Source organism: Excalfactoria chinensis, chromosome 3 (assembly GCF_039878825.1).
Source record: "Excalfactoria chinensis isolate bCotChi1 chromosome 3, bCotChi1.hap2, whole genome shotgun sequence".
Taxonomy (NCBI): Eukaryota; Metazoa; Chordata; class Aves; order Galliformes; family Phasianidae; genus Excalfactoria; species Excalfactoria chinensis.
The window spans coordinates 96,763,900-96,789,479 of NC_092827.1; the positions used below are offsets into that span (position 1 = coordinate 96,763,900).

The 25,580-nt window shown below is 41.5% G+C and overlaps 1 long non-coding RNA gene across 2 annotated transcripts in view; it reads left to right on the forward strand.

Annotated features, from left to right (window-relative positions):
* Nucleotides 1-23,819, forward strand: part of LOC140249851 (uncharacterized) — a 30,798-nt gene extending 6,979 nt beyond the window's left edge. The window contains exons 3-4 of one of the 2 annotated variants that reach the window (XR_011903087.1): nucleotides 9,816-9,924; nucleotides 23,189-23,816. This is a non-coding gene — a long non-coding RNA (uncharacterized lncRNA). Of the gene's footprint in view, nucleotides 1-9,815; nucleotides 9,925-23,188 lie in introns of both variants that reach the window. The other variant, XR_011903086.1, reaches the window with a different exon arrangement.
* Nucleotides 23,820-25,580: the final 1,761 nt, after the last annotated feature.

A 25,580-nucleotide genomic window follows, 5' to 3' on the forward strand; every position in this document is an offset into this window, starting at 1 on the left:
AGGAATTCACCCAGGTTAACCAGTAAAGGATAACTGACACTGCGTATGGAAAGGCCTGTTCTCTCTTTCAGTTGCCTATGACTAATGTCTTGGGTTCTCATCAGTTTTCTGCTGACAAGCAGAGATGGGGAGGAGATCATCCATTCAGAACATGTGTTTAAATGAGATCAATAGCACTGTAAAATCCTCTCTGCTGACTACTGATTATAAGTGTCAGTGTGATCTGGGCCTTGAAGAAATTTATATGATATAGGTGACAGCATAGTCACTGTAAGGACAGCTTCCAAAACAGTTACATCTGAAGATCTAAATTTGTTTAATCAATTCTGACTTTCCTGCACTTGTCTGTGTCCGGTACTACAAACCCAGATCTGCTGAGGCACTGAAAATCTTATGTCTTCTCGTAGCTCAGCATTTGTTTCTGTTCTTCTTCACAGCAAAGCAGAAGAGGAAAGTGGAAAACTGAGATTCTCATGCATTTTGAAGTCTCATTTGGCTTAGATGAGAAGGGAAACTTGAATAAGACAATATTAGTCAAACATTCTAAAGACTTTTCCAGTTAGGAATTGTATAAGAGGAAACTGTGCTGTTTGTGCATACAGGTTGTTGTCATTCACTGTAAGCGCATGATGGAGATATTGTTCTAGAAGTTCATAACGTTTGTTTTGTAACCTCCATTTTTTAATAGCTGATCTTTGTCTTTTTACATCAAACTGATGATCTTATTTCTGTTTGTGATTAAGTGGATGACTTTGTCTTGTAATATTCCTTGGCAAAAGCAGGTATATTTTGATATAAGTTCAGTTTTAGATTTACATCTATAGGTAGCATTGCTTCTTTTGAGAGTGTGCATTTTATTTTTTTCCCCGGTTGATATATGATGCAGAAAACTAATGACAATGAGAAAAAGCATCAAATCAAACATTCTTCATATAAACTCTTTTTCAATGTGATATGAGTTGCAATGGCTGTTTTTTTGGGTAGCACTGGACTGTGGAATATGCAGAGCAGCTTTGTGTAGCTCTGGAGATGTTTGGGTGGGTACTGGAGGTCTAGCCATCATGACTGTGTAGCTTCCACAGCCTGCGTAAGTGTCTTGACAGCTGACTATGTTCTGTTGCAAGACAGTGTGTTGGTCTATGCATATATGCCTTCAGTGTTTCAAAACTCAGCCTGTGAGGTGTGGGAGAAAGAAGCTAGCAGTCACATTTGAGTCAAATTCTTTGGAGGTGTGCAAGAGTAGTTGGTGAAGGGACATAAAAAGATGAAGACTGGGGAATGGAATGTTTGTGTTGGTTTTAATTGGAATTGTCCTGTGCATCATTCATACTGTGAGATAAAAGGGAAAAATATCCTCTCTGCACGTGCAGAGAAAAGTATTTCTATTATGGTTAGTGAGCAGTTCTAATTGGACTGCCAAATATAAATTTGTCTAAAACTCATACTGATCCAGTATTAAAGCTGGCAGTTATCTCGGAAGTAAAAATAACACAACCAAAAAAACACCCACCAAATAATAAAGCCCAGTCAGTAAACTTTTCTCTCATGAATATGGGTCTTCTTGTGGCTCTCTCCTTCCAAACAGTATAAAGATGGGATTCATATTGTGGTTTGGAAGAGAGCGTGTTTTAAACCAGAGGAGGAAGTCAGTGGATGACCTTTAGAGCTTAGGGAAGAAGGTTGTTCTGTCTTAGAGGGGCTTCCTTCCAGCCAAGGAGTTACCAGCTGTTGGACCATGCTGCAGTCTTACCATAGGTGTGGTGTAGTGACATGCCTGGAGAGGTATTTGCTACCCTTGATTGTAGTTAGTCATGCTAAGTGACCTGTGCTGTAATCTCCTAGAACTGCAAGGCAGCCAAAGCGACCGATACTGTTACTTCCCATGCTCCTGCAAGGTAGATTAGAATCTGCTGCTCCTGAATTTAATTAGCTGACAGCATCTTTAAAATACTAGAGTTTGGACTGTAATCATCTTTAAGGCTTGAACCTTACTAAATGAAGCAAAACAATCTGTTCTCCCTTCGTATTAAAGAAATTGTCCTACATTTTAAAATTTAATATCGGGATAAGTGGGTGCAGGTAACCCTTTCATCCTCCAACTGATGCAAAGAACTGCTCTCACTTTACATACACGCCTCTGCGTAGACCGTAGTTCCATCTGAACTAATTTGTATTTGGCTACTGACTAAAAAGCATATAAAGAGATAGCAACCCAATGTACTTACCCTGGACTATCAAGCATGATATGACAGATGTCATATCTAAAAATAATGGTAGAGAAAACAAAGCTCTTAATTGATTGCTTTCCCTTTCTGAAATACAAGTAAAGCAGTTTTGACATTATTCAACTCAGGTCATCAAATTCATATAATTATACACCAGTGTAACGCATACATCTTAGAAGAATGAAAAGTACAGGAAGATGAGTGTGAATGTAGATTTACTCATCTTTTATAAAATGCTTTCTTGAGGTGCTGACATTTTCAGTACATTGATTGTTCATAATGAATACTCTTGCATAAAATATTTCAAAGGTAATTTTCTGAGGCCAGAAAATGACTAAAAAGTTATTCACTAAAGAACAGTCAATAATCTGTGTCTGGCAGCAGATTTATGGGATGTGAAATAAATTGATGTAACAGAGGTTGCTTATACAAAAGAATTACTTGCCCTTTTACAGATCCGATGCCTTAAAACAAAAGTGATGTGGGCCAATTCAGAGGCAGTCATTCTGTACTATGTAGTCATGGGCCATTGAGGAAAAGAAGACGGTGGCTTTGGGCAAAGTCTCCCTACTTGTAGCAGAAGTCCAAGAGGTAGTCATCTCTGCTGGTAAAATGCAAAGTTTTATTGCTATATGCTTCAGGATGGATTATACTAGTCAATGGAGATACAGCATGTTTCACGAATTTACTTAAAAATAAGTAAAATAAATTAGTTGATCTCTCAGACTGCTTCCAGGCAGCAGTTTTTAACCAATTTGTCATGTGTTTCTTGGCTTTTACAGCTTCACATAAAAGGTTTTCCTGGTTCATAAAGGAAATTAATGTGAAATCAATAACGGCATTTAAAAATTCACCAAACATTTGCCATCCAGAGAAAGTCTCTTTCAGAGCGCTACTAATGATACAGCGGGGTGGGAAAAACACACACAGCATTAACGCTAAAGGCAGACAAAAGGGAAAGCATCACAGATGGAAAATGCAGTGAGGAATGATGCTTTTGGGAGCCACCAGGAGCAAGGGAGATCTGCCTGTACCCTGACTGGAACAAACTGCAGGATCAACTTGAACTAGTCCTTTCCTTGAGACTGTAGCCTAGATGCTGCACTGACTTTGAGCTAAAGGGTGCGAGAGGCATGAACAACAAGAGAAACTCACTTGATGGTGAAAATACCAACAGAAACACAGTAAGACTTGTTTCTTGCAGTATATTATGGCTGTATAACCCCTTGTGTTCCAGGCAATGGAGGGAGGATGCTTTGCTGCTTCAGATTGCTTCATCCTACTACCTCAGGGAACCTGGAATTGTTGTAGAAATGGGGAAGGCAAGTCATAGAACTGGATTTGTTCATTAGTTTCTGTTTTTAATGAAAGCGCTAAGAGGAACCATACAAAAGATGCAAGTTGGGATATTTCATGATTCTGTGGTCCTGCCACCTCCAGTCACCCATACCCTACACTTAGTGACCTTCAATCATTTTAAAATATGCTTCTCTATTGCTTGTGGCTCTTTCCAGTTTGGGGCATTCAGAATCTTACATTGTTCCCAAGTTTGTCCATAAGCTTCAGAGTCAGAAAATCGTTTTGCTTTCTGAGTGAAAATCCCAACTTGCATAGAAGCGCTCAGCTCCAGAAGCTGAGGCTTCAAGCAGCAGACAGGGGGTTCGTGATAAAGCTGGCAGTATTGCTCGGCTCTGAGCACTTTCAGAGACATATGCTGCTTTTCCTGCTCCTGGAAGAAGTCCCACAGATGTCTCATGATTATTCACTTGAGTCATGGTTGCAGAACTGAGTTCTTGGTGGTTTGGATTCCCAGATACACTGCATACTTTATGGCATTGAAAGTGCAAATTCTAATGCGTTGCGTGCCTGTTTTAAAAGAGGGTTCTTTTACCCGTGACAAATAGTTTGAATTTGGACTACATTTCCTCCATAATTATAACAATATTTGCTCAAAATGAGGCGTCTCCAAGGACAAAGACACAAAAAACGTGAAACTAAAAGGGACATGGCATGCTTTGGTCCCCGGTTTGTATTCCTGTTGTCTTTTACCGGTGGCATTACCGTGATATTAGTCACTAGGTGGTGCTATCCCACATGGTCTTCTGCGTCCCTGCTCTCTGGGTGCGAGTGGCCTGGGCTCTATGTTGTCAGCTGGCGTTTGTTTTGGATAGAGAGGATGGGAGTTAGACTGTAGGCTCTCACAGCCCTTCGGTCTGGAGTTAATTTTTAGGGTAAAACTACCCTGGAGAGCTTGGATATTATTTTTTTACTGAGGTGCCAGAAATGAGGGATTGCCTGTGTGCCATTTATGACCATCTCTGCATCCAGATTAATGTGCTCTGTAACAACTTGCTGGTGCTAAGCCTGTACTTAGAAGCAGTTTAACTCTACAAGCTCTATTAAGATGGAAGGCTTTAATGTCTGATGTATCAACACGGTAATAGCTTTTTTCCCACGTGTACTTCTACTGTTAGCTGAATTTATTATATGTATTTGTATACGTTGTACCATTACCAGATGTTAAACAACCAGAGGAAATTCACACCGAGTTCTCACTTCTTACATTTGTTTTGTCTTTTCAGAGTAATGTTCCGGGTTCATTCTGTCAGGTTTTTGATGGGGTTGTGTTGTGTTTGAGAAAGGGAAACAAATGCTATCCAGAGCAGTCCTTTCCAGGGTTGAAAAGTCTTAGAATCTCTCTTACTGGGGCATATCTAAGATGTACTGAGCACTAAGGAGAGTCTGAAAACAGGAAACATTTCTCCATGGTTTCTCAAAGTTTTCCACAAGGCTTCTGGAACATTTGAATGATCTGACTGCAAGTCAGTTCAGTTTTCAGGCAGAGTTGTTTTCTTTTTCCTCACTTGTAGTATTTTTACGAGAAGTGAGAACAAGATCAGACAGATGGAAGGGGGAAAAAAAAAAGTGCAAAGGAATTGCAACATCAAAATCTTCTTGGTTTGGAAAGTGAAAACATAGTTGTGTAGCTTCCACACCTACATTTCAGGAAGTTTTCAAAAATGCCTTTTATTCCTTTTTAATATGCTGTACTTATTCAGAGAGGGTTGAGAATGAATAATATCAATAAGGCCATTTAAGTGTTTTCATATGGAATCCATCTTCAGCCGCATACCAAAAAACGTCTTTGTTATTTTTTCATTGAGACTCCAGTCTTGGAATGACTTTTCATTTATCGGTGCCTTTTGAGTCTGCTGTTGTGTTTTGGGTCAGATCCTTTCTGCTCACTCCTTTTACCCCGTCACACTCACCACAGGACAAAGCTTGTAGTTATTTTCCACCTACATGAGAAGGATTTCCCCTTTCAGGGATGCACGGTGGAAGCCAAGCTGGGTTAAGGCTGAGAGGTTTCTTGTGGTGTATTATATTTAATACTGAAACCTACAATTTGTGAATTAACTTGTTAGCAGTTCAAAGGCCTTCTTTTGTTATTCAGTTTATTCAGGTGAAATGGCTTGGTTGTTTGGGGAGGGTGGTTTCTTTGCATAACCAGTGCTGGCATTTGTCTCTGTTGCTGTTTTTACTTAACCTTGTGATGGTGTTCTCACTAAGCTTCCTTCTTTGATAGTAATTCAGTAATATTAAAATACCACTTTGAAGGAAATAACAAAAAAGTTCCAGTATCTGCTTTTAAGAATTCTGATGACTTGAATTTGGGAAAAATAAAAATAAATTCCCCTTAAAATTGTGTCATTTCTTTAGTTGCTTCAGATTCACAACATTATAACTTCTAGATTCTTTGAGCTATATGTATTTTAACTTGTCCTAGGGTGTCCAGGTTTATTTGCATGTATTTGACATGAAAGAAACAGTTGAAATTATCTTGAAAAATAGCACACCTTGCTATTCTCCCCTGATTTGCTGTTACAGAGTTTGTAAACTCTGGTAGCATGTGGGATTTGTATTCAGATTCTTGCTGAAAGTCCCACTTCACCATCTCACAGTGACCCTGTGCCAGGTATCACACCTCAGTTATCAGATCTGCAGCTGAATAGATCTTGTGAGCTGCTGTTGAAAGTGCCTTGTGATCCATTCAGGTGGAGTTCCTTGCATCTGGTGTGCTCTTGTGTTTCTCACTGGGCATTCATGGCCTTCAGCTGGAGCTGGGGGAACCACCAGTTGTTTGCCTATGTCAGATAACTAGATATAACAGGAGAGAGCCAAGCTCAAATTGTTTTACCAGGTACCGGTCTAAAAATTTAATGTCATGTATGGGTAACTTCCAGTAGAGAGGCCTATGAACTTCCCTTACGAGGACAGGCTGAGAGAGCTGGGGCTCTTCAGCCTGGAGAAGAAAAGGCTCTGGGAAACTTTATAAAGGTCTTTCAGTATCTGAAGGGGCCTACAAGGAAGATGGGGAGGGACTTTTTCTAGGGGCAGGTAGCAACAGGTTGAGGAGAAATGGCCTAAAACTGAAAGAGAGTAGATCTAGGCTGGATATTAGGAAGAAATTCTTTACTGTGAGGGTGGTGAGACACTGGAACAGGTTGCCCAGTGAGGCTGTGAATGCCCCCTTCCTGGAGGTGTTCAAGGCTATGCTGGATGGGGCTGTGAGCAGCCTGGTATAGAGGGAGGTGTGCTTGCCTATAGCAGGTGTTGGAACCACATCATCTGAAAGGTCCCTTCCAACCCAAACCATTCTATGGTTCTGTGATCTGCATCACAAAATGGAAGTGCAGCCACATGATCTGCTTGGAATTTTTGTGCAGGTTTTCTTGAGAAAGAGTGCCAGTGCATTGGGCTTGCTGCTTGCCTCAGTTTGATTTCCCTCCTGACATGAAATTGTGACCTTTGGATGATTCTCTTCCCATTTCTCAGGTCTCCTTCCATTTGGTTGCTTTGTCTTTTTGAAGCTGAGCTCTGGGGGCAGATAGGTGACATGCACTGTCTTATGAGGCACAGCACACATTGGGACCGATGACTGTGGAGATCTCCAGGCCCTAATGCACTACCAGTAATTGTAACTACGAGTAACAAAAGCAGCTAGTCATAGTAGTGTGGAAAGCATTATTAATGTCAAGTTTAAAGAGCAGAGTCTCCATTTGTGTTATTGCCTGTCGTCCTCTGGGGAGCTATAAGCTTTTCCCTGAGCAGGCATCTAGTTTCTGCCCTTACCCTACATAACCTCACTGTTTTCAAAATGGTGTTGTTAGAACAGATTGGCATGAAATCAAGGGACTCTGTCCTAGGGATTTAGAATGTCTTTACTTATTTTTGCATGCATGTGGTATCAGAAGGATCACAGAGAAACTTACTCATACCATCCCTTTTTCCCAAGAATCTCAATTTCTGCTTGTGTCACCAGTCTTTTTGCCTATGCTGCTTTCCATTATACAAAGAGGCGAGCTTCATAACATCCTTCAGGATACCTAATACTCCTCTTGCTCCATCTCATTCAGGCACAAGGGATAATTGCATGGTTTGGTAAATTGGATTGGTGTTAGATTCATATTCTTCTCTGGTGTTGCTGTAGATTACCATAACTTGGAATTAGACTAATGTACGTGACTAGAGTTTAGGTTTTTTATGCACATCTTTCTCTCTGTTTTATTGAGAGTACCTATTATGACATAGCCAGTCTGGATGCCCTGAATTAGCAATTTAGGCTATCCTTCCATTTTTGTCTTCACTTGCATTTTCAGATTCACTTTGTACTTTGAAATTTCTGCCTTTAAGAAAAAGAAGAAAAATTCCATCCAATATGGAACTGCTTAGATTTATTTGGCAGATTTTCAGTCTATCTGTCAGTGCTGTGCGTCCTCTAGAAATGTCTCTCTGAAATCCATTAGGGTACCTCCAAAAGGAAAATGGAGTCAATATGGCTTGCAAACTTTTTTAAGTGTGTAGTTTATTTTCCTTTACAAAGTACAGCCAGTTGCTTTGCTTTATTTCTCATAAACCAAAGAAATGGTGGTTTTGGAGTAGTTAAGCATTTGAAGGGTATACAGTGACAAAATGCAAGACAAGAAAGTTCTCAGAGATCAACTAGTGCAGAACAGTTATTTTGCATTTTTTGCTGATCTTTTTCCATCCAGTTTCCTGTGTTTTCCATTCACGTTTTTCTAATATGTGTGCGAGAACTGTTTCCAGTGAACAAGGCTGAGCAGTTATCCAAGAGAGCAGCCTTTGGTAAATCAAATAGGAGCGTATAGGTAGACTACAAATTAGAGGCACAGGTTGAACATATCTATGTATGTTAAGGGCTGTATATATTCAGTCCTGCAGATGCAATGTTCTTCCTCCTAATATCTAACCAAAACCTGTCTCAGCTTAAAACCATTCCCTCTTCTCCTGTCCTGTTTGGGTACAAGCATTTGAATGTAATTCTGAACCATTTGGAATTCACTCTGATTTCCAACTAAATTTCAGAGCAAGTTGCTAGGCAGTACAATCTGTGTAAACTGAAACAAACAAGGAGAACTCTACTGGTTTCACACTGGTCTACAAGGTGTCAGTCAGTTCATCTACTACAGACTCTGAGCATCTCAATCTTCAGTGTATGTAGCTTCAGAACTTCTATATATTAAAATTGTTTTTAAAGTTCTAAATAAGCTTCTTAAAAACTATTCTGAATTTAAGAGCCTATTCCTGAGAAGAATGTGCCACCATATAACAGGTGAGTATATATTTCGGTGTGCTGCTTTTTTCTGATTGTTTGTGTTTATGAAATACTTATTTAGTTCTGTGCTGGTTTGTATGTCTAGGAAATATAAAATCCACATAATAAGCTGATAAAAAGCAGAACATTTTTTCACAATCATTCAATCTGCCAGATTTCATATTTGTCACCCATTTACTCTGATGTATATCTATTTGTCATAGAAGAACTCAGGATTTATAATGTACCAAGAGAACAAAAAATCCCAATCCTTGCCACACTGAGGAGAAAACCAATTTTCAAGTAAAAGGATCATTTCCCAACTCATCTTCATCCATGTTTTTAGACTAATCTACTCATGTTTTAAATACTTTTTATGTTATATTCACTGTGATAGTATTTGAGCATTGTTTCCTGCTACCTGTAGGCTCAAAGAAATACTCTCTATATGGCCAGTAGATATTCATGAGCAAATGGGAGTCAAGCAGGCATAAGCCCAAATGACTAATGGCATCTTCAACACTTGTGAGCATTTGCTCAAGATGTGTAAAGTTCTCATGCTTGAGTGTTGCTGAAAGATAAACGAGGAACAAAATTCACATGCCATTTTTGGCTCCCTTGAAGCTGGTAGTGGAAACATCTAGCTGATGGTACAGGCTATCATAGGAATACTGAGAGGGGTCGGGGAGGGAAAAGAGCAAAATTAAAGATTTATGTGAAATCTATAGTAAGTTCCATTGTTCACAGGATTATTTTGGGGCATTGTATGCTGTTTGCATAGAAATGCTGCCATGAGTGTATCCTGCCTTTCTGACAGGCTGCGTAGGTCTGTGGGGGGAAAAAGAGACCCTATGTAGTCATTTGGTTTATACTGCACATGAAATAAAGATGAGGTTGGTCTAACTAATGACTGGTAGTCCTGGACTCAGAAGCAATATAATATTCTTATTTCTCTCTTAATCCTCTATTTTCAGGTGTGTAGTTTGGTGCTTCCCCAATTAACTCTCTTTCCATGCAATACCTCAGAGGCCACCACCCCTCTTGTCCTATTTCCAGGTTATAAGAGCACAGTTGGAGCATAAAGTAAGTATAAGATGGTTCTGAAGCTTTTATCTTCATTTCTATATCCTGTACTATCTTTAAAGTACACACTGTCTTTCTTGCCACCAGAAACAAGAACTTATTTAAATGTCAAACATGGTCCTAATGAATCCCACAAGATAATCATAGCTGCAGCTGCCTAAGTTAGTTTCTATAAATAATTCTATATGATCTTTAAGTTTTTAAGCACTAAATCCAGAGTCTGCTCTTCATCTCACACATCTGTTTGAAAACAGCGATGTTAATTTAGTAGTTAAGTCTTCTAAGTGCTTTGCCATGGGGTCACATTTTGATACTGAACCCTGAGCTCTTCAAATGTGCCAGATGAAACGAATTGGGTAATTTTGAAGAGTGTGGCACTCCTGAGTATTCAATAGTGAAATAATGAAATCGTTGAAACTAATGCTTAGAAATGCCTTGAAGTAACATTAATTATCATTCTGCAAAGGTTGCTGCCTATAGAATGGGGGTTACTAAATAATCTAATGCTTTTCTAACTTCATTCAACAAAGTGTGCCTCTTAAAAGTTAACTTCCTTTCTCTAAGGAAGCATTGGATTCATTACTCTGAGGGTGACAGACCACTGGAACTGCCCAGAGAGGCTGTGGAGTCTCCTTCTAGGGAGATATTCAAGACCTGTCCAAATGCCGACTTGTGTGACCTGCTGTAGGGAGCTGCTTTAGCAGGGGGTTGGACTCTGATCTCCAGAGGTTCCATCCAACCCCTGCAATTCTGTGACTCTGCGATATAGCATTTTCTCAGTACTACATCCTTTTAAAGCCTCCCTTACAAAGAGGAGCAAATGGCAGTAAATGAAAGTGTTGTTGCTGTGTCTTCTGACATCTACTTTCTCCGTCTATCACTAGCAGATATTTATCCTTCTGTTTTTTAAAAGAAAAGAAGTCTGAAGGTATTCTGAATTTGAATCCCTTCATATGTACATGTATACCAGCCCCAAAATGAGGCTGTGCAGCCAACGTGCAAGGCAGTTCCCTCATGTAGGAATCCTAGCCCAACATCTCTGTTTCCCAAGTGATAACTCTTATACCAAAATCGACTTAACAAGAGCTAGAGCAGACAGCCAATTTTCAGGCTGTTCACATTGCCTCCTCTTCTCAGTCTGCCAAGGCACGAAGACCTTGCATAACCCAATGATGGAACAGCAGTACAGCAGGTCTCTATAGGAGATGAAAACCTACTTGCTCTCTACAAAGGCAACATTAGAAGATTTCATAGCAATTCTACATCGTGATATTTCCCGGAATTATTTGCCTCCTTCTGTTAACAGAAATGGTAACTGCAGAGCTTTGCTTTTGAATAGCATTTCTGCACATGAATTCTTATCCAAATAATTTGAGTCTGCAAAGCAAGGATAGGATTTAGCATTCTCTTAGTACCTGTTTCCATATATCTTTAAATAGTTTTGAAGTTTTCGGTGTGCTTACTAATAGACTTGTTCTCAGTAACTTTAATTCCCAACCTGATTAGTTCCACAAATGTGGGCTTTTTTTATTTCAGGAACTTCATTTTTCTTCCACCGGTTATTATAGCTTCATGCTGCCATTCTGTAGGGCTTCCCCCAAGGGTATTGTGTTTCATGTGGTTTTCTCAGAAGAAGGAATATTTTTAGTACCTCAGAACTGTCTCTCCATAGTTCTGCTACACCTTTTTCCTTCAGTTGTTTCGGATTTGAAAGTAAGATGCCACTAGTAACACAGGAAGGCTGCAGTCAACGCCAGCCTGTTCTCAGTGCTGCCTACAGACTGATGCAAATTGGCATATTTAAAGCCTAGGCAGACAGCAGCTGTGTAATCCAGTGGCATTTCCTTCTAAAATGTTCTGCACAGAAGAGGAGCTTGAAAGGAACATGAAATGAAGTAACAGCTTAGAGATAATTCCAATTCCAAAATAGGAGGCAACACTACGCTAAGCAGCAAATCTTTTTTCCTGTATCTGCAGAAAGGGTAAGATACTCCTGACATGCTGTTTCTGCCATCGGGTAGGTGCCCACAGACCTGCTTCTTTTGTCACCTCTCTGACCACACTGCAGTGCCCTCCAGCCTATGCTCACAGTTTTCTTTCCCATGGAAACCAGGACGCTTTTGAAGAAGAAGAAGAGTGGAAGGGATGCTGTGTACCTTATTTCAAACCGCATGGCTTTAGGAGATGAGCAGAAAACAATGCCAGCAAGATGCAGCCCTTTTTTTGACCTTGCTAAGTTTCAGTTAGCCAGACAGCGTCTGATTTGAGAAACAAGCTGAAAAAAACCTCGAAGCATCTGATTCAAGCAGAAAAGTTCCCACAAAACTGGAGGGAAATAGAGACTTAAAACTAGTAGGTGCAAGAGCACAGACAGTTACATAGCTTCGAGCCTCCCATCACAACCTGTCCTCAGCTGTGGAGCAGACACAGTGAATCACGCTCCCTCAAAAGCAGAACGCTGCTGTCTGGTGTGTTTTCCTTCAGGACACTCCTTGCAGTGTGCAGGAGTTCCTCCACGCATGTGAGAAATTAAGCAGGGGAGGCAGGAAACCAGCAGAGCTGTGTTAGAGCCTTGGGTAGACTGATCTAGTGAAGTGTCACTGCTCGTGGCAGGGGATTGGAACTAGATGGTCTTTAAGGTCCTCACTAATCCAAACCGTTCTGTGATTCTGTGGTGCCTACACCCTAAAATTAGGATGATTCCTGTGCGATTTCATTACTGAAATCACAGTGGTTGGGGAACTTTTCTTGGACTGCTGTCTGTGGGTTGCTGTAGCAGAAATGCTGAGTCAAAGCCTGAAGCAGTGATTGAACACCTGGTAGGAAGACAGGGCCAGCCCCAGGAAGCTCAGGTGTATGTAACGCATCTGAGTGATCAGGAGGAATAGAGCCGGGATCCACCCCTTCCCAGACCTTAATAAGGGCTGGCAGTGGAGGTGAGGCTGTTTTGTGTGAGATCCCTGTGTGCCTGAGATCTTTTGAAGATAAGCAGCTTTTTTTCCTTTATTTTTGTGCCTGTTGCATTTGAGCAAACCTTTGCTTGCTGCAGCCTGGGACCTTGCTATTCCACTGCCATTGCTGCATTTTCCATTGCGTTACAGTTGCCTAACCTAAGCTGTTTGCTCTTCAGTGCACTGAGCTGGCCACCAAGGCTCAACTGCTTCCCTGCAAGGCCAGAAGGGAACTGTCCCCACCATTGCTCCCTCAGCAGAATGTCTTTCTGGCTGGGCTGAAGTGAGGAACGCTGCTGTGCCTGACACCTGGTAGCAATATTTGTGGAGTCCCACCTAGGAGGCAGGACCACAGAGAAGGTATAGTAATCTGAGGGGCAGCTCTCAAGGGATGAGGTTTCCGTGTGCAGCAAAATGTGATTTAACGTTGAGCTGCCTCAAAATAAAAGGCTGGAAGAATCTTCTTTCCCACCTCTGTTTTTATCACATTCTTCTCTTTACCAGCATCTTTGGGCTTTCGGTTTCTCCAACAGATACAGTCTGTTCTGCTTCTGGAAAACCTGAGGAAAGGAACTGCAAATGGAAGATATGGCCCCTCATTTCTTTCTCTTCTTCCCCCACACTCTTTCTTAAAAAGAAACGCTTTGAGCATTTGTTTCCTTTTGTTTGAACCCAGGTTGCTTTTCTTTACTGCTTTCTCTAGCGATTTCGGCTCTGCTTTTTGTTCAAAAAGAAATAAACCGCTTCATATTTAAAAGCCACAAATTGCTGCTTCCGTGTTGTCAGAAAGATGGGTCTCTGTCCAGGCTGAGAAATAACACCCAAATCTGCCAAGTTTTGTCAAACGTTACCTTCCTTTAACAAGAAATATTGACGGTTTTTAGTATTAAAGAGAAAGAAGCCATTTGAATGGTTTATGTGAGAGGGAAGGTTCTGTGTTTTCTTGGGCACAGACATAGAGGAGGAAGAACACAGGAAGACACAATAAAAAGGAAACCAGAGAAATTCCTGACTGAGGGCCAATTTTAGTCTATAATTGTTATTGGATTCTGCCAGTCTTAGTCATGTAGTGCGATCTCTATTGATTTCTGAAGGTTCCTCACAGGGTAAGCTAATGTTTAACTTAAGTATTACAGGATCTTGTCTTTCAGAAATGAGAGCCAGGAAGATTTACCAACTCAGCTGCCTTATTCCTGACTGATCAGCCCGCTTGATTCAGGGTTCCTTAACAGATTTTTTTCTAGTGCAAGTGTTGAGGAATAGTATGATAATTACATTTGTATTCATTCTAACAGGGTGTGTTCCAACTCTCCCTTCGTCATGTCCTACAGAGAGTTATCTGGTAAAAGAATGACATGCCTTTGTTGAAAGGAAGGAAATCTGGAGCCAGATTTCGGTGCTCATATATACTCATATTTCAAGATGCATAGCAGTGCACGATCAGACTGTGTGAAAGAAAATAATGCAAACCCTTTGAAATCAGGGTTATTTTTTAAGCTTATGTGATGCAAGACCCTGTCATTACAGGGCAGCTAGCTCACTTCTGACTTCAGCCTTTGCCTCCTAATGCACCCCAATGTGCAGAAAAAACAAACATTGATTTGAGCTGTGCTATGGTGCTATGCATCTCAATAACACTCCGGAGTGATTGACACTGAGCCTGTACCCTAGGGATAGGTCCAGTCTCTGCCAAGAGGCAGTGTTGGAGAGAGGGCTGCAGCTGTGGTCTGAAGGGACCTGGGCAGTCTGTTGATGTTTTCTTCCCCTGTGTCTTGCAGTGCTTGAAGCTGCTAATTGTTCACATTTTCTACTGTTCATTAACATATTTTCTCCTTTAAAATAGAAATGCGTATTTTCTTCCTGAAATGCTGATCACAAGGAGGTGCTTTGGGTGAGAAGGCTTTTCCAGAGAGGTTACACATGCCAGGTAGTCACTCTGAATGGTTATTTCCAGGTAGATCCTTCAGGGTTTTTGAGGTTACATATGGTCTGATGTGCCAGTTGCACAATTTGCCTCTTCAAGATTTAAATATTAACATAAATGCATATTAAAGTACTATGCATTAGCTCTTTAGTTGAAATAAGAGCGGGTGTTTTAGCAGAGGCAAGCAAATACTGTTGGTTTACCCTGGCTTGAGGATTTGGCCTGTTATTTCTTCTCTGTACGCTTGTTAGCAGAGCTACATGCTATGTAGTTAAGGTTTTTCCTAGAAAATGAGCAAGTAATTGTGTGTTTAGGCTGACTAGTGGTAACGCTGGGGAACCTTTTGCAGAAACTCACACAAAGCTACTTATTTGACCCAGCCATATGTCCTGGGCCTACCTATTCAGTTCGTCTTCCTTCTCTCAGCAGCCTCATCTAAACAGATATAGAAGAGCAGCTCAGGTGACCACAGCACCCACGTGTCTGACTAGTGTGGCCTTGGAAGGAGGCCCTGGAGCAGCTGTCTGTGCTTCTGGGGCAGCATCCATGGGCAGCTCTCACACCCAGCCTGACTACAGCCAAAGTACAGAATTAAGTCCAGTGCTTTCTGATAAGCTCTGCTGTTGCTGCTCAGGTGCAAAGTAATAGCAGTGCATGTGAAATAATGCCGATGCTGATTTTATGGTACAATTTGAGCATGGTTTTCTCAGGCTTTATTTCCTCTCTGCTAATTATGCTGTGGGTACGTCTGTGGGTATTTGTATGTTGAGATAAAAATACTGGTGGTGCTCATCTCCCCCTTTTCTGCTGCTGCTGCTCCCAGTCAATGCTTGTGGCCAACATGCCTGCATACGCACAGAGGTATGCACACAGTACCCGGTCCTGCCTCTTAATTGTTTTTATCCCAGTTCCTGCTCTTCTGCTTTGTGCTGATGAATGGGAAATTGTAGTAGTGTCGTGTCATTTCACTGGCTTCTCAAATGTAGGAATTGTGGTAAAGTTGAGAACAAGCGAGATTGGATTCATAGTTCCACCTCCTTCCCTAATTAGCCAACCGCAGTATCTGCGGAGACAAAGAGGGAGTGAGATTTCACCACGGCAGGAGTGGGGGAGGTTCTTTTTTGTCTGTTCTTTCTTGTCCGTCTGTTCTCACTGAGACTGAGCCCTTTCATGGTGTGTTCTTTATTTACAACTTCTCTGACTACGCTACGTCAAAGGTTTCCCTGACCTTGGCTCCATGATTATGCAGCAGAGCATTATAAATTATCTTGTCACTAGAATCTGCATTTAGGCAAGTATAATCACTTTCTTGTAAGAACCCAGGCTGGGTATACAGAAACAAAAAGTCTACTGCATAATAATGAGAGCAATGTGCTACTTGGGAAGAAAAAACCCTCTGCCATATGGGAAACTACCACAAAGGGTTCTTGGAACCTGAATGCTATTAATTTGTGCAAAGTGCTTAGCAATCCTTTGCGAAAGGTGGTAAAGTGTAAAACGTTATTTTAAGCTATACTGGAAAACGCAGCATAACCTGGCTTTTATTGAATAGAGCACTGAGTGTCTGCGCCTTGCTGCAGTGACACTTGGCAGTGCTGCACTCACTGCTTGGCAGTGCTTCTGCAGGCTCCATATTGCAGGGAGCGTTCTTCACCCTACTGGCTCTGTGATCCATGTGACTCACAGTCTACTTCTACAGCCACGGTAATAAAGCATTTAGTGCTAGTTCCTTGTGATGCATCAGGGGAGTGAGAAGGAGCAATTGTATTCTGCTTGATGCTAGAAAATCACATTATGTAGATTAGGAGTCAAATGGCTGTGTGTCTGCAGGTGCGTATGTGCACACAGATGCATACTGATTCCTTTGAGGATATATATCTTTCCTTGGCACTGAGAACTGCAGGAGATGTGGAAGGGATTGGCTATGATAGCGATGATTGTGTCCAGTGAGCTAGAATCAATTTAAGAGGCAGCATGTTTGCTAATGCTACAGCTGCTTTCGTGTTTGTTTCACTTCAGCTTAGAACTGTACTTTCTGTATCTCAGACTGATGGAAAATATCCCTCCCATAAAATGACTCTTCAGTTTGTCTCCAGACCAGCTCATGAGCATTTTCCATTTCTTTCTCCACAACCTTGAATGTACAATCTTGAGCTCATATATATATATATATATATATATATATATATATATAGCATACAAGGGAATCACAGTATCTGGTTCTTACTCCAAAGATTTCATAATTAGTCTTTAAGCACAGTACATTCTCCTCTCCCTCTCCATAGTAACAGAGGAACCGTTATTTTGGTTTATTCGTTAGGAATGTAGTTAGTATTCAGTGAATCAAATCAGAGAGCAGTATTTCACGTAGAATCATTATGAATATGTATTTACTTGAATAAGCTGTTGATTTTGCATGAATTCTGCACGCTGTTTCTTAGACAAATATGCTAATGATTGATGTGTGAAAATTTACTTTATTTTGGGCTTGTCAGACTAACTAACACAGTGCTCCAAATCCAGAAAATGATTTCTTTGTGCCTGTAGGGCTGTAACAATTATGGGAATATTCCAGGGAAGCTTACTGCTAATACATGAAACTCTTCTCATACGGATTTGGTGACACTGCAGCGATGTTTTCGCACAGTTTTTATTTTGGAGTTGTCTTTTGGCATTGGTATTCCATCAAGTTCTCATAGCTATATTGGAGCTATATCAGAAAACCTGTTTATTTAGGATCCTTTCATGTGGTCTCCGTGACAAACACTGTGGCCAACAATATGCACAGTGATGCCAGTGATGCTGGGCACTTGCTGGTGGTGTGGGCCGTTCCAGTGGATGGCAGTGATTTCAGCAGGCAATATGGACAAGTGGATGTCATTTATCTGAATGCTAACAAGGCTTTTGACATGATCTCCTGAAGTATCCCTGGACCTGAGCTTGAAAGAGAAGGACTGAAGAGCAAGATAGAAAGGTTGATGGAAAATTGACTAGACCACCAGGTGCAAGGAATAGCATGCAGCAGGTCAAAGCTGAACTAGTGGCTAGTTACTAATGGTGTGCCTCAAGCACTGCTACTGGGTCTGATGCTATTTAATGTCTTCATTAAACCTGAGTATTGGAATGAGATGGACTTCCACCAAGTTCACTGATGATGCACAATAGACTTAACAGTCAGTGCACTGAAGGGCCATGCACTGAAGAGAAGTCTCTGCTGTCTGGAGAAGTTATTCAACTGAAATTTCATTAAGTTTAACAAAGGCAAATTCAAAGTCCTATACCTACTAAGAAATAATGCTATAATAATGCAACAGCACAGGCTGGGGTCCATCTGGCTAGTAACATATATGTGGACCATGTGCTGAACAAGAGCCAGCAGTGAGCCCTGTGGCCAAGGCCAGCAGCATACTGGCTGTATTACCAGGAGTGCAGCCAGAACCTCAAGGGAAGCAATTACTCCCATTGCTCTGGACTAAGAGCATATCTGCAGGGCTGTGTCCAGAATGGGGCTCCACACTAGTGTAGGCATGGACAAGCCTGAGCAAGTTCAGCAATGGATGCCAGGATGATCAGGTTGTCGGGGCATACTGTATACGAGGACAAATCAGCAAAGCAGAGTTACTCATCCTGGAGAGAAGGTAATTAAGGGTCCTCCTCTCTGTTCTCTGTAACTATGCAAGTGCTCACTGAGAAGGTACAGCCAGACTTTTCTGGAAGCATACAACAAAAGGGCCAGGGGCAGTGGATGCTGGTTGCAATGAGATAAACCCTGTTAAGATACAAGATCTTTACAGTGAAGGTAATCAAGCACTAGAACAGGCTCTCAGAGAGGCTGTGGGCTCTCCGTGCTTGGATACATTCAATACTTACCTGGATAAGGCCCTGAGTAGCTTCATCTTAATTCAAAGTTGACCCTATTTTGAGCAAAGCTTTGGACCAGAGACACAAGCGATCCAGCTTACTTTATGGTGAGTTTATGACTAACAGTTGGAGGGGATTTTGCACTTGGAAAAGTGCTCCTTTTATCTGTATTTTGGATATCTTTCATGTAACAGTAAATTGCACCAGAAAAGCATCCAAAGAAATAAGTGCTGAGACTAGTTTGTATCATGACAGTCTGCTGTGGGTTCGTAATTGTATTACTCTGAGACTGACTGCTTCTATAGCTATAGATTTCTGTATCTGAGCACTTGTCACCTGGAGTGAAAGTCTGATGCTTTCATCTAAAGGTCATGGTGGATGCAGCCTCTGCCCTTCACTGGCCTGGTTGCACCAGATAGGCTGTGCAATCCTTTTGAGGTATGAATCATCGAACCACAACATGGCTTGGGTTGCAAGGGACGGCAAAGATCATTGGGTTCCACTTCTTTCCACCGGTAGGGTTGCTGACTGCTAAATCAAGCTCCAGCCCAGGCTGCCCAGTGCCCCATCTAGCCTGGACTTGGACACTTCCAGGGATGGGGTTTCTATAACCTCTCTGGCAGTCTGTGCCAGCACCTCACCACTCTCTCAATGAAAAATCCCCCAGCATCTAAAAATAAAGACAATGAAGAGACATGACTTTCCCAATAGAAAAAGCCATAAAAAAGCCAAATTTGCAACCTAAGTATCGTCTTTAGCATCGCTTCAGCATGGAGAACTGTGTGAGAAATTCCAAGCTGATCTGAGTGAAGATCTGTCCAGATTTGAGTCAATGGGAATCGTGCCACTTATGTTAATGATAACAGGATTTCACAGGCCTGTATGTAAAATCCTGGAAATAATTCACGAGTTTAAGGGCAGTATTTAGTGCAATAATAAGCGAGGTAAACGGGTTGACATGAAAACGCTCCTTGTTCACTACCTTTGCCTTTAGTGGTTGTTGTTTTTTTTTGCTTTGTTTGCTTTTGAAAGGCTTCTTGCAAACTGAACTTAATGGTCTTTTTGATGGTGAACCAGGAATTAACATTTTTGATGTGAATTTGTATATGGGGAAGTATATGTGGCATTGTGAATGGGAACTTCAGTAGCAGGGAATTGCCTGATGTGCCCAATGAAGTGCGTAGGACAGACTTCCAATGTGTTCACTACGCTTCCATAAAACCTCTGAAGATATTTTAGCTTGAGTGTATGGAAAACAACTGAATAAGAAAAGTTAAATGTAGATGATAGATAGCTACGTGATACGAGATTTGTTCAGCATTGCTCCGCTAATATAACTGATTGAGTACAAGATGTGTTGCTTGCCATTTCCCGGAATAAAAAAATGAGCTGTTGAGTCTTAACTCTCTCTTCCAATTATGGTTATAAAACACTGAATCAATTCGTTCTTTAAAAAAAAGAAAACAACAAAAAAAAGCACTTGCAATAGCGCTTGGAATTAAACAGTTGAACAGAATTAATAATGATTCCAGATGGGTTGTATTTGGCACTAGGAAGCGTGTGAAAGGAAACATTTTAGGGAACTCGTTTTAAACCAGAAGTTTGAATGATTTATAAAAGTCCTTGAAAGGTTTTTTCACGAGTAAAAGCACTCTTTCAACCTTTGCATGCTTGGAGCTAACAAAGGAAGTGACACTCACTGAGTGAGAATCTCGCCGCCGGTGAGAAACACGCATATGATCACTAACAAAAATGGCTGAAATAGAATAATGAAAAGCCCTTGCAATGCCAGATTCTCAGCACACCCCATGTGCCTTATTTACCTATTAGTTAAATAAGAAAAAATGTCAGTTCCTTGCATTTAAAGAGTACTGGAAGCAGGAAAAGCTTTGTGATTGTGAGGTAGATAGGTGGGTGCTAATACCTGCAGCGATATATGGGGAACAAGAGCACCTTCTATTTGTAATTTAAACTTTTCCTTAGGTCTGTGAGAGACGAGACACTGGGCCAAAACCAGTGAGGCCTACGTCTGATAATAATTAGTTTAGTATCTAACATTAGGCCAACTTGGAAATACTGGAAAAGGATAAAGGCACATTTAAAAACACTTATCCACAAGTAAATGTTATCGTACTCCACTGACTAATTGTCTCCCTTTCCAGCAGTATCTTTGTTATAACCGCAAAGTATTTAGTAGACATTTAGCTCTCTTAAATGCAAGTCAGCAACTACAGTTAGGAAAAGAGTTAGCATCATGTGGTCAATCAGCTTTTTTACTGGTTACTGATGATTCATAGGTTATACTTACAGAGGAACAAGGAAACAGATTACGCACACTTCATGTGTTAAATTAAATCAATTATTAATAGGCAGATGGACATCTTACTAACTTGTATTCTGTAATGAACTTGTGTGAATGGTAAACAGCAAAGCAGAATCCAATAGAGTGCCCTGAACGACTTCTTTTGTTTAATCAATTAAGGTTTTCATCTAGTGTCAGTTAATGGAACTTAGTGAATTTCTGCATCCTGCCTCCTCTCCTATGATGTACAGCACATTCCTTGATCAGGACTTAAGGGAGGATGTCTTTTGAAGGGGAAGCAAAAAAAAAAATGACAGTGCGTGGCTTCTGTCTTGTATTACACCCATTTGTAACCTGCAGGTTCACTTCATTTTTCCTACAGAGCCTGAAAGGTCCCCTGGCACAGTTAATTCACAAATGCTCCAGGACATTCTCCTTGCCAAATTCCATCCTTTTATTCCCAAAATCTCTCTTCTTTACCCTACCACCTTACATACCTGCCCATATAACAACCTGTCTTTGCACACCCAAGGCTGCCCACTTCATTATTTCTGGGTCCAAGCCGAGCAAGTCTGTTTGTAGAAGGCAGTTGGACTGCACCCCCACCTTCCTTTGCAGTGGTCCAAGCTCCTGGAAGCTCATCTGTTTCAATGAATAAGTGGTATTCTTCTTTATCGACTATCAAATGTTAACAAATGGTTCCACAGGCAAACTATTGGATGCCGGTGCTTCTTGGAGCAGTCATGTGTTGATAGTAGCACGGCTTTGTTGTGTGTCATTATTCTCGTTACAATGTAAAAGCAGATGCAGCATGATTAGGAATTCCATTTATTAATTCTAATTATTATTTCTAATTCTGCACTCCCTATGCCTGGAGATATTTGAGAGATGCGTGGAAGTGGCACTGGGGGATGTGGTTTAGTGATGAACTCAGTGGGAGAGGTTGATGGTTGGACTTGATGATCTTGAAGGTCTTTTCCAACCCGAATGATTCAGCGGTTCTGTGATGTTTAATTCTATCTTAGCGTGTCGTAGATCGCACCTCTGCCTCCTGTTAATTACAACTTTAAGAAATAATACCGTTGCTTCCTTTCCTTTTCTGAATTTGCCAGGCCTTCACTTCTTTCCCTGCACCACTGCATGAACTTGGAAGAAAAGGTTGCATCCTACACATTGGATCTGTGAGGGTTTACTTTTAGTCTGCCTGTACTGAGCCAGATTCTTGAGGCTCCGCACAACCAACAGGACTGCGCTTTTCAGGCTGTGCTTTCTCTTCTCATCTGCTTTGGGAGTTCTGGCCATAGACACCATCTTCCTTTCATCCTCTTTAAGAGGGTTTACAGGCCTATTCTGTTGTTTCTTCTGGAACCTTCCTTGTCCTTTCCTGGGGTTGTGATATTTTGCAGGTAGTGCTATTCCCTACCTTCTTCAGTAGCTTGCAGGAATGGTATCAGATTGTCCATATTTGGAATTTTTCCATTCATTTGATATATACGGATGAATATGACTTCATAGTGCTTGAACCAGCACTCATTGAAGCGAATGGAAAAATTCCTAATCCCCTCAGTCAGTGGGCCTCAGAATCTTGGCTTTGGTTACTCTGAAGCTCTGTGCCTTTTCTAGAATTACTTGGAAGTTTACAAAGTTTTTTAAGTATGGCAAAAATGGGACATCACGGTTTCACGGCACCACAGCATGGCTGCGTATGAATTAGAAGAGTCAGAGAATCTGCTCTGCTCAGTAAAATAATACTAACGGTTTGGAATTCGTGTTGGGCTCAGGCAGGCAGAGCGGAGCACCAGCAGCTCTGCCTAGGAAATGCAGGGAGGAAAGCCAAACCTCATCAACATTTCTTTTCTAGGAAAATAGGTTTTGAAACAATGTAAATAAACACACTGGCAAAGGGGGGAGGAGAGGATAAGATTGTTATTTTCTGGAAGGACCATCTAGGACGAAGGGGTTTTTTTCCATTTAAGAAATGGTCTGTGGAAAAAAAGAATTAAAATCTGTCAGATAGAAACGCACAGTCTGGACGAGAAGAGAAACAGGTAAATGAAAATTAACCTGTTCCTTATTAGAGTCGTAGCTGTCTGTGAATTACTTGGTGTTTTAAAGATCTGACTTTCTGACAATGGACAAGTTTCAACAGAGGATTTTTAACCCATGTATTTTTACCTCCTCGTGCGATGCAGCAGATACCAACACTAACGTTTCTCTTATTTACAGAAATAACCCTGGATTTGACTGAAGCCCCTGGAGAAGTATGACCTTGCTGTTCTCCCTTGCTAAGAGATACAGCCTTCCTGTCTCCTTGGCTAAGCCAAGATACCAGCAGAGGCTTGAATACTGCAAGATCCTACGGCTTTCTGGGTTGCTTTAAGCTCACTAAAAGCTGTGTTACACAGTTATAACACAAGCTTCAGGTCTGCATGTGCACAGTGTTATTTCATTTTGGGGATATATCCTTTGTAACACCTTTCAGGCTTGAGGAAGAGGCTTTTAACTGTTTCCTGCTGGCTGGGGAAGGAAAGGACAATTCCCAGCCCATTCCTTGGCTGTGCTCTCAATCAAATCCTGGCTGTTGCAACCAGGGCTCTGCAGATGTGGGAACCCCTGAAGGAGAAATTAAAATGTGGTTCTACTTCTAATGCAGATTGTAGGACATCAGGTAACTGTCTGGGCATGCAGGCACACAATGCTTGTGTCAAAGGAAAAGCTTACAAACCAAATCTGATTGCTTTATTGATGCTTTGTTGTTGTTGTTGTTCTTAAAAATGCAAATTTTTAGTAGAATCAGAAGTATTTCTGATATGTCAAAACAGGCATTTGAATAAACTTGCAGATTATACAACACAGTAGAAAGTGAAGCTCATTTCTGCTTTCCCAGTTGCCTAGGTGATTAACATGAGATAAATACAGTTCTTCCTATGTCTGCTCTTAAATCCTTAAGACAAAGAGTTTTTGACTTGGTGTTGAAACCTGCGAAGGTGCTTTAACATCCAGATTTCACAGGAGTTGGACTCTCCTCCCTTCCCATTCCTTGTGTCACATTTCTGTTCTTAGGTCACCTTACAGGTGCTATTTAATGCCCTGCAAACCCCTCATAGGCTGGGAGCTGGGGTGGCTGATCTCAGTGGTGTGTGTGCTTATGTGTAAAGCTCATACTAGTCAAAAATACCAAGTAATATATAATTATCTGTAGTGCCATTAACACCCTGTAAGCATTAGAGCAGCAAAAGGTGTTCGGCTGTGTGGAAAAAAACAGATTGCTGGGCTAGAAATCAGGATACCAACTGCTGCCTCTGGCTTTGGCACCGAGTGGTGTAACCCTGAGCTAGTCAGCTCATTTCTAATTCCTCCCCTGGTTTTTCCTCTGTCATCTCTATTTAGATAGAATGTCCTTTGCGGCAGGGATTGTCTCTCCCTGTGTGTTTGTACAGTGTGTGACACAGCAGGCCCCAAGCTCCATGGGTGGCTGCAAGATGCAGAACCTTCATGAGAAGAGACTTCTGCTGCAGAAATCTCCACGTACAGTGGCTTCAGAAACCTCAGTTCTGCTGCCTGTTCCCCCTTCTCCTTCCCGGAGATCTCAGGCTGTTTGTAAGAGAGCCTCAGCTGGAGGCTGCTAAATGCTGGGGTCCTTATTTGACAGATCAGGAAAGAGAAATACAGCAACGTGGAGTGGATTTCTCCACCTCACACAGGAAACAGGCTTTTTTTTTCCTCCCCAGATTCAGTGCTACAAAGAGACGAGACATTAAATAATAAACACATACATAATCCAAGCACGCTTTCCAGCTTTTACCTCCTGCTTCCTCTCCTTCATGGGCCCACAGAAACCACCACATCTGCGTGTGCTTCCTCTACTGTCTCCTCTTTCTTCCCCTCCTCTGCTGACCTCTGGAAGCACTTCAGGGATTACCTGAGCGGCTCAGAGGCGCACAGAGAGATCTCTGCTTTCCAGAGACAGCCATTGAACACGCCCATAATGCCTAATCCAGCCTGAGGCTGTGGATGCCTGCCTTCACCTACCCTTGTTTACCATCAAAATGAGGCATTTGCTGTGGGACCGTGAGCATCCACACATTCACTGTAATCAAATTTCGTTGTTGCTGCTGCTGGGAAGCCAAGAAGGACATTTTCACCCTTCATTTCACCTCACAGCATCACAGTGGAGGAAACAGATCAGAGCAGTGTCTCTTGTAAGGGCTAAACTGGGGTAAGGGATTGCGGTGTCATTGGTTGGGCACTGGCAGAATTTGGAGGTACGGTCAGAGCAGTCCATTGCCTTGGTGCTTACCAGGAGGGGAAAGCATCCTGTGGGCCAAATCCTTCCCACTACCGAGGCAAAACAGAGGGTGAGCTGCCTTTTGCATTGAGAATCGTAGAATCATTAAGGCTGGAAAAGGCCACTAAGACCACCTAGTCCAACCATCAACACAAATCTGCGCATTGTGAACTTGGAGCTGTTTCAGAAGAGGAAGCTTAGGGAAAGAAAAAAAAGAAAAAAAAAAAAGGAAAAAAAAAAAAAAAGGAAAGAATTTTATTATTACTCTTATTTTTGCTTTAAAAGAAGTTGTTTCTGACGTGTTGGCTGGGCTTCTGTCAGTGCAGCGCT